Here is a 9172-nt window from a genome sequence, read left to right as displayed (position 1 = left end):
TGAAGTGTAAAATGACTGGAGGCAGCCTTTCATCGACTACTTCAAAGAAATCAAACTCATAGTAGATAAATCAGTAGTTACGGATATAAACAAAAAGAAAGAATTTTGTGATATGAGTTTGTCAACAACACGTTATATCGAAGTTCATTTGATCAAATGTTGCTATGTTTTTTAGAGAAAGACGAAGGTGATAAAGTTATTTATGAAGTTCACAAAGGATTATGCAATGCACATCAAATGGGTCCTTAAATGGCCATTAAAATTAAAAGAATGGATTATTACTGTCCATCAATGGTAAAGGACTGCACCAACCATGCAAATATATGTCATGAATGTCAAATTCATGTTAATATCACACATCAACTGCCAAATCCATTACATCCCACTATAATATCCTAAACATTTGAATGCTGGGGGATAGATATAGTAAGGCCAATTGATTCACGATCATATGTTGGACACCACTTTATATTAGCAGCAATAGACTATTTTTCCAAATGGGCTGAAATAGTTTCATTCAAAGAAGGCACAATTAATCATGTGATTAACTTCTTTCCTCATAATATTGTCTACATATTTGGTGTACCTCATCACATAATATTAAAAAATGGTCTAGCTTTTAAAAGTACTAAGATTTACAAATTCATTGAGTGACATAAAATTGATTGACGATATTCTTAAATCTATAATCCAAGAGCCAATGGATTAGCAGAAACCTTTGACAAAATGTTCGTAAAGCTACTCAAGAAAATTCTCATTAAAAATAAAAGAGAATGACATACTAAGATGGCAAAAGAATTATAGGCATATCATACCACATACAAGACACCAACGAAAGCAACTCCTTATGCATTAGCATTTGGAGTTGAAGCTATGTTGCCACATGAAGTTGAATTATTGTCACTTCGAGTAGCTGTTTAGTGTGACCTCATTGAAGAACAAAATGATTTCTTGAGAATGAAAGAACTTGATGCTCTACATGAAGTTAGACTCCAAGCTCAATAAAATTTAGAAATTTATCGAGCAAGAATGATAAAATCTTTCAACTGTATGGTACACCATCAAACATTTTAAGAAGGAGAACTAGTTATGGTGCTAGGAAGATAAATTATCTCACATCAAAAAATCAGTGGTAAATCTGAACCAAACTAGGAAGGACCTTTTGTTATCGAGAAGGTATACCAGGGAGGAGCCTATCAACTTATCAATATGGAAGGTTGATGACCTATGCCCCCGATCAATGGAAGATATCTGAAGAAGTACTATTCTTAGAAAAGAAAGTTGAAGATTATTCCCTTATAAAGGAATAATATTTCTAAGATATTTTAGAAATTCTCCTACAAGATAGGGGGCATTTTTTAATTTTCAAAATATCAAAAATCTGATGAAAGTTGAAATTTTCGTATAAGATAGGGTTTTTTAAATATTTATTTTGATTACATTGAACCCCAAATAAATATTTAAAATCATCTATGTTGCTATCACTACAAAAATGCAAGCTAGTGCTTCCAAGCAACTAAATATGCAATTATTATAAATATTGAATATTCATATTCAAATTTGCCAAAACCTCAAAGTTCAGATTGAAAAGATATTTTAATCTAACAACCTCAAATAGTTATTGTAGTACAAGTCCAATACTCAAATAGTATTATATTAGTCTCAACAAGCCTATATGTGTTAGAGTTACTGATAGCTTTACTACTCAATAAGCCATGATAATAGGTTATAGTAGGAAAGCACCCTGGAGACATTAGATGCGTGGGGATTTCAGACCCCTCGGTTTACCTGTATTGCTGAATTCCAGATGGCGTTAAAGAAGGATGGTCATAGCATTGGCATCAGATTGTATTGTCTTTCGGTTTATCACAATTGGGTGAACATAAATGCAATAAAGCATGGCAAGGAGAGATTCACACCGGGTTTCATAGTAGCAAATATTATTGGAGTTTTGAAGCAAGATGGTCTATCAATTCACTTGTAGCAACGGGATGCTGTTCAATCCATTGGATTGTATCAACCTTCTTTTTGGTGTCCCCCCCCCCTACAGGTTGGTTACAGATCAATGTGGATGGAGCTCTTTTCAAATCTAATGCTGGAGGAGTTGGAATTGTGATTCTGGACTGGCATGGCAATTTGATTGTGGCAGCTAGATGGAAGTTATGCCATTGGGACAGCACACATGTTGAGCTAATGGCTGTTCAATTCATTGGTAAGCTTATTGCAGATTGGATGTTTGAGCTTAAAGGATTAATTGTGGAAGGGGATAATGCTAGTGTAATTAAATACATGATGGAGTTTAAATACAGAGATATGTGGAAACGGAATACTGAAGAGTGGACTTGCTGTGATTGGATTAAGCAATTCCAACAAGTTCTTTTCATACATACACACAGGAGATTCAACAAGGCTGCACACTTTTGTGCACATAGTGCTATAGATAGTTCTTTTGTTTGGGATACAGGTGATTGTAATAAGGGTACTCCTTAAGAATTTTTAGATATTCTTGAGGAGGATAGTAGTTTTTGTTTTGAAAGGGGCAGCTAGCCCATTAGCTTTTTGGTTGTAATAGGGTCTTTGATGAATGCAAATGCAAAAATTCAGCTCTCTCTTTGTCTCTCTCTCTCTCTCTCTTGTCACTCTCTTGATCTCTCTTATTCTCTCTTGCTTTCTTGCTTTCTCGCTTTCTCTTGCTCTCTCTCTCTCTCTCACTTTGTCCCTTTCTCCATCTCTCTCACTCCTGTTTTTTTGCTCTCTCTCTCTCTCTCTCTCTCTTGCTCTCTCTCTCTTTATCTTGCCTTCTCTTGCACTCTTGCTCTCTTTCTCTCTCTCTCACTTTTTCTCTTTCTCTATCTCGCTCTCTCTCTCTCTCTCCAGCTTTTCTTGCACTCTCTCAGTCTCTCTCTCTCTTTTCTCTCTCTCTCTCTCCCTCTCTCTTGCTCTCTCTCTCTCTCTATCTCTATCTCTCTTTCCCTCTCTCTATTGCTTTGTCTGGCTCTCTTGCTCTTTCTCACTCTCTCTCTCACCCTCACTCTCTCTCTTCAGCTCTATCTTGCTCTTTATCGCTCTCTTTCTCTCTCACTCTGTCTCTCTCTCTCTCTTACTCACTCTTACTCTCTTTTTCTCTCTTCCTCTCTCTCACTCTCTCTATCACACCCTCTCTCTTGCTTTCTCTCTCTCTCTCTCTCTCTCTCTCTCTCTCTCTCTCTCTCTCTCTCTCTCTCTCTCTCTTTTGCTGTCTCTTGCTCTCTATCTCTATCTCTATCTCTCTCTCTCATTCTCTCTCTTGCTCTCTTGCTTTCTCTTGCTCTCTCTCTCTCTCTCTTAATCTCTTGCTTTCTCTTGCTCTTTTTTTCTTGCTCTCTCTCTCTCTCTTGCTCTTTCACGCTCTCTCATGCTCTCTCTCTCTTTCTCTCTCTTGCTCTCTCTTAGTCTATCTCTTTCTCTCTCTCACCGTCTCTTTCTTGCTCCCTATCTTCTCTCTTGCTCTCTTGCTCTATCTCTCTCTCACCCTCTCTCTCTCTAGCTCTTTCATGCTCTCTCTCTAACTTGCACTCTCATGCTCTCTCTCTCTCTCCCTCTCTCTCTATCTATCTATCTCTTTCTCTCTCTTACTCTCTTACTCTCTTATTCTCTTTTGCTCTCTCTTGCTCTCACTCACTCTCTCTCTTTCTCTTGCTTTTCTTGCTCTCTCTCTCTGCTTTGATGGAGATCACCTCCTAATAGTTAATCAAACACCTAATGATATGGTGGTTGATGCAATTTGAGTCAGGGGGGACTGAAAACAGATGGGCTCTAGCAGTATGGGACAAAATGATGTACAGAATGGAGGAGGAATAGAGTTGGGTAGTTTTTTGCTTTAGGATGGAGGGAGATGGGTGTGAAGATGAGAAATCGTAAGGAGAAATTGCCTCCCCATCTCAGCTCTTGTTGCCAAAGTTCTGAAGTTCTCTGATATGAAATATGGAGTAAAGAAAGAAAGTAATAAACCATATAAGGAGCTCTAAAGATTTTGCATACCATGGAATTGGTGTCATCTGGCCCCCTTCAAAAGATGCATGGGATAGAAGGAAGAGGAAATCTAATAGATGATATGAAGCCTCATTCACTTGAACAATTTGTGAAGGTGCGGGATAAATCTGTGGATTACATTTTAAGGAAGGTTGACCTTGCGAGCAATGCAAGGTGTTTTTTTTCTGAACTTTTTGGCGGCGGGGACGCTTCCCCTTTGGTGGACAATCGTTTAACATTTATGTTGGAATTGTAGAGGTGCTCGTAAGAAAGTGATGGGGAATTTACTTACGACCTGGTGGGGGGAATAATGTTAGTTTCATTGGTGTTGTTGGAAACTAAGATGGAGTCTTTTGATAGAACGGACATTGATCAGATTAGCAAGGCAGAGATGGGATTTTGCTTTTCAGACTCAATTGGCAATGCTGTGTGGAATTTTGGTTTATGGAAGAGTTGTCTTATTTCTTTTTAGGTCCTATTATAAAGCTAATCAATACTTTATGGGGGAAGTTTGAAGTTAAGGATGTTAATTGGGAGATAGCATGTGTGGTATGTAGACAAAGACAGATATACAGGATGCTGTTTTGGGAGGATATATCTAAGTACCATACAGGAGATGTTTCTTTGTTAGTCGGGGGAGATTTTAATTGCATTATGGCTAGGGAAGAAAAGAAAGGTGGCAAGGCCTTTCATTTTACTCAACCTGCAAATGATATGGCTTCCTTCATGATGTCCAATGATTTGATTGACCCAGGCTTCATGGTCGGACATTCACCTGGAAAACAACAAGGAACATCAAAGTCTGATTTTCTCCAGATATGATCGATTTTTGATATCTTCCTCCATTCTGATTCTTTTTAGGGTTGGAAGGTTAAGCATTTGACTAGACCTTATCCGATCATTGTCCCTATTTTGGTTGTAGTTTTATTGGGGAAGTGAAGATGTCTACTCTCATTGGATAAGTTTGAAGATGCTATGGCTAGCTTTTCCTATGGCTTGGCATTTGGTGAAACAAAAGTGGCAGGTTAATGACTCAGGTAACAGAATCGTTAAACTTCAAAAAAAAAATGCCAAAAGAACTCTTAAGGCCTTATTTTTTTGGAGTAAGAAACAAGCTCAAAGCTCTCACCCCAGTTGAAGGAAGACCTTGACAGAGAGATTACAGTCACACGGAAGTGGAGTGTTCTCCAAACGGGTTATCTTGAAGCTCAGGCCGAGGCTTTGGGTTTTAAGGTACAACTCTTGAACAACACACTAGCTCGGATTATGACATGGTGGAAACAACGAGCTAAAGTGAAGTGGATTGAGGAAGGTGATGGGAATACACGCTTCTTCCATTCTATGGCTTCAGCTAGGAGAAGAGCTAAATGCATTGATGCTATCAAGCAAGAAGATGGGACGGTGGTGACAGAACAAAATGAGATTTCTAAGGTGTTTTATGAGTTCTTTGAGAGGAAATGGCATGGTCAAAATATGAGGAGCAGGGAATGGCATCACTTGAAGAACAAAGGAATTGCTTAGCCTAGTTTACTGATGTTTTGGATCGGGATGTCACTAAGGAGGAAGTGTGGGAAGTTGTTTTGTTCACTTTGGCCGGAACAGGGCATCGGGGAGAGATGGGGTGACGGCCTCGTTCTTTAAATTGTTTTGGGAAATTGTTGGAGATCAAGTCATTATGGCATGCTTAGAATTCTTTTTGACTGGATTCATGGATCCAATGTGGAAGAAGACTGTGGTGGTGTTAATTCCCAAAGTTGCAAATCCTGATCATCATGCTAAGTTTAGACCAATCAGTTTTGTGTCAAATTTTTATAAGATTGTTGCTAGGTTCTTGTTAACTGATTTAAAGGGATTTTGCCAAGGCTGATTTCTGAGGAGTAGGCTGCCTTTGTCCATGGTAGATCCATTTCAAATCAATGCTTGTTGGGACAAGAGTTAATGCATAAATTCAAGACCTCTAAAGCAACTAAAGGATTTCTTGCATTGAAGGTGGTATGGAACAGGCTTTATGACAAGATGAGCTGGAAGACGTTGGAATTTATTTTGGAACGTATGGGGTTTCCTGCTAGATTCAGTTCATGGGTTCTGAATGTTGTCCAAGGCCCGAGGTTTTTCTATACTTATTATGGACAACCTCTTAAGATATTATAGCAGAATGTGGATTCCGTCAAGGATGCTTGTTGTCTCCATACTTATTCATCCTTTGCTCGGAGTTGCTGTCGGCGAATTTCATCAGAATTTCAAGGAGCTGGGAGTTCCAGTCAAGGTGAGGGGACCTCTGGTCTCCCATCTTCTTTATGCTGATGACGTTTTATTTTTTGCAGGTGCTAGTATTCCAAATGTCAGGAAGATTACCTCAATCTTGGAGAACTATTGTTCATGGACTGGTCAAAGAGTCAATAGAGGAAAATCAGCCATTCTTTGTTCAGCAAATCGACCTCATCTTCAACTAAGGCTCGACTTGCTAAGATCACGGGTTGCAGAAAAGTTGAGGAATGGAGTTACTTGGAATTAAATTTGTATTGAGAAGAATTGTGAAGAAGGATAATGCTTATTTGGTGCAACAAGCTTGTGCCAAAACAGTGACATGGGGGAGAGGCATCTCTCAATGGCTGGTAGAGTTACTTTGATAAATTTTGAACTGATTCCTTCTTCAGTTTATCTTGTGACGCATTCTACTGTACCAAAATATGTTCTTTATGATATTGAGAAGGTTTGCAGGAGTTTCCTTTGGGTTTTGGATGCTCAACACAAGAGCATTCATTATTTGGCTTGGGATAGTTTTTGCTAGACCGAGGATAAGGGGGATTTGGGGTCCATGCTAGCAGAAACTGGGTTGGGACCTCTTCGTGCTAGGATAGCATGGGATTTATCAGTAAACAGAACTCCCTTCTTCATAAATGTTTGGTACAGAAATACGGAAGATGGCCATGGGTGGATGGATTTAATGATGGAGACTCAGGCGTGTGGAAATGATTTGTAATGGGGCTTCAGTAACTTGAGCTGCTGTGTGAGATGGAAGATTTGTAATGGCCGAAATATTGAAGTATTGAATCATGTTTGATATGGGATAGGCTCATAGCTACATGCCAACTCTTCTGTGATATATCAGCTATTGAAGATCTCATGGTTTCGGCTCCTGGATCAAGGATGGTAGTTGGGGATGAGAATAAGCTCTTCTTTGCTTTGGAGCTATTTTAATGGAGAGGATAATGGAGATAAAATCTGGGTGATTTGGGAGAGGATGAACTAGAGTTAATGAATGAATCCTATTGGATCCTTCTGTTTCTGCAATAGTCATATAACAGCAAGTTCACGGAGGATTGGATGACCCAAGTTGCATTGCCTGGAAAGTGCGGATTAAGACCTCGGAGAGTTTGTTTTTTGTGGAGAATATTTAAGAATATTATCCCTACAAACGGTTGGCTGTGTTCACGGGGATTGAGGTTGATTTAAATTGCCCAGTTGCGTGTGGAATGGTGGCGGATTTGGATCATGTTGGAGGCGTTGCAAGCAGTTTATTGGGTATTCTGGAGACATTAGATGCGTGGGAATTTCAGACCCCTCGGTTTTTACCTGTATTGCTTGGAAGTTCCAGATGGCGTTAAAAGTAAGGAAGAGTCATAGCATTGGGTTAAAAGAAGGACGTTGGAATTGTGATTCTGGACTGGCATGGCAATCTGATTGTGGCAGCTAGATGGAAGTTATGCCATTGGGACAAGCACACATGTTGAGCTAATGGCTGTTCATTCATTGGTAAGCTTATTGCAAATTGGATGTTTGAGCTTAAAGGATTAATTGTGGAAGGGGATAATGCTAGTGTAATTAAATACATGATGGAGTTTAAATACAGAGATATGTGGAAGCGAAATACTGAAGAGTGGACTTGTTGTGATTGGATTAAGCAATTCCAACAAGTTCTTTTTCATACATACACACAGGAGATTCAACAAGCTGCACACTTTTGTGCACATAGTGCTATAGATAGTTCTTTTTTGTTTGGGATACAGGTGATTGTAATAGGGTACTCCTCAAGAATTTTTAGATATTCTTGAGGAGATAGTAGTTTTTTGTTTGAAAGGGGCAGCTAGCCCATTAGCTTTTTGGTTGTAATAGTGTCTTTGATGAATGCAAATAAAAAAATTACACTCTCTGTCTCTCTCTCTCTGTCATCTCTCTTATCTCTCTTGCTTTCATGCTTTCTCTTGCTCTCTCTCTCTCTCACTTTTTCCCTTTCTCCATCTCTCTCACTCATGTTTTTTTTTTGCTCTCTCTCTATCTCTCTGCTCTCTCTCTCTCTTTATCTTGCCTTCTCTTGCACTCTTGCTCTCTCTCTCTCTCTCACCACTTTTTCTCTTTCTCTATCTCGCTCTCTCTCTTCTCTCTCTCTCAGTTTCCCTTGCAGCTCCTCTCTTCTCTCTCTCTCTCCTCTCTCTCTCTTTTTCCTTTCCCTCTCCTTTGCTTCTGTCTCGCCCTTCTCTTCCATCTTCTCCTTCAGCTTTCTCCTCCTTTTCTGCTCTATTCGCCTCTTCTCGCTCTCCTTACCACTCCCGTCAGTCTCTCTCCTCTCTTTACTCTCTCTCTCTTTCCCTCCTCTCTCTTGCTCTTTCTCACTCCTCTCTCTTCGCTCTCTTTGCTCTTTCTCTCTCTCCTCTGTCTCTCTCTCTCTTTCTCTTACTCTCTTTTTCTCTTCTTCCTCTCTCTCTCCCCTCTCTTCTCTCTCCTCTCTCTCTCTCTCTACTTTTGCTCTCTCCATCTCTCACTCTCTGCTCTCCCTTTTCCCTCTCTCTCTCCCCCTCTTCTCTCACTATTATTCTCTCTCTCCTCTCTCTCTCTCTCTCTCTCTCTCTCTCTATTCTCTCTCTCTCTCTCTCTCTCTCTCTCTTTCTCTTCACTCTCCTTGCTCTCCATCCCCCCACTCTCTCTCTCTCGTCTCCTCTACTCACGGAAGGGAGTGCTTTCAATCGAGATAGCAAGCTAACCTTCACTAGAAGACATTCCCCTCGACCTGTTGGAAGGGATAGGGATACAGATTTGGATGCCTCAGTGTATTCAGATCCTTGATTATGCAGATTCATATGCCTCTTTTTTATTACGATGCAAAGAGATCGATCGCACTTCTTCTATTCAAGATTCTTTATCTGGAACTAAGCATAATCTT

The sequence above is a fragment of the Dendrobium catenatum genome, unplaced genomic scaffold, assembly GCF_001605985.2.
Source record: "Dendrobium catenatum unplaced genomic scaffold, ASM160598v2 fragScaff_scaffold_414, whole genome shotgun sequence".
In the NCBI taxonomy this organism is placed as follows: Eukaryota; Viridiplantae; Streptophyta; class Magnoliopsida; order Asparagales; family Orchidaceae; genus Dendrobium; species Dendrobium catenatum.
This window is presented reverse-complemented; position numbering follows the sequence as displayed.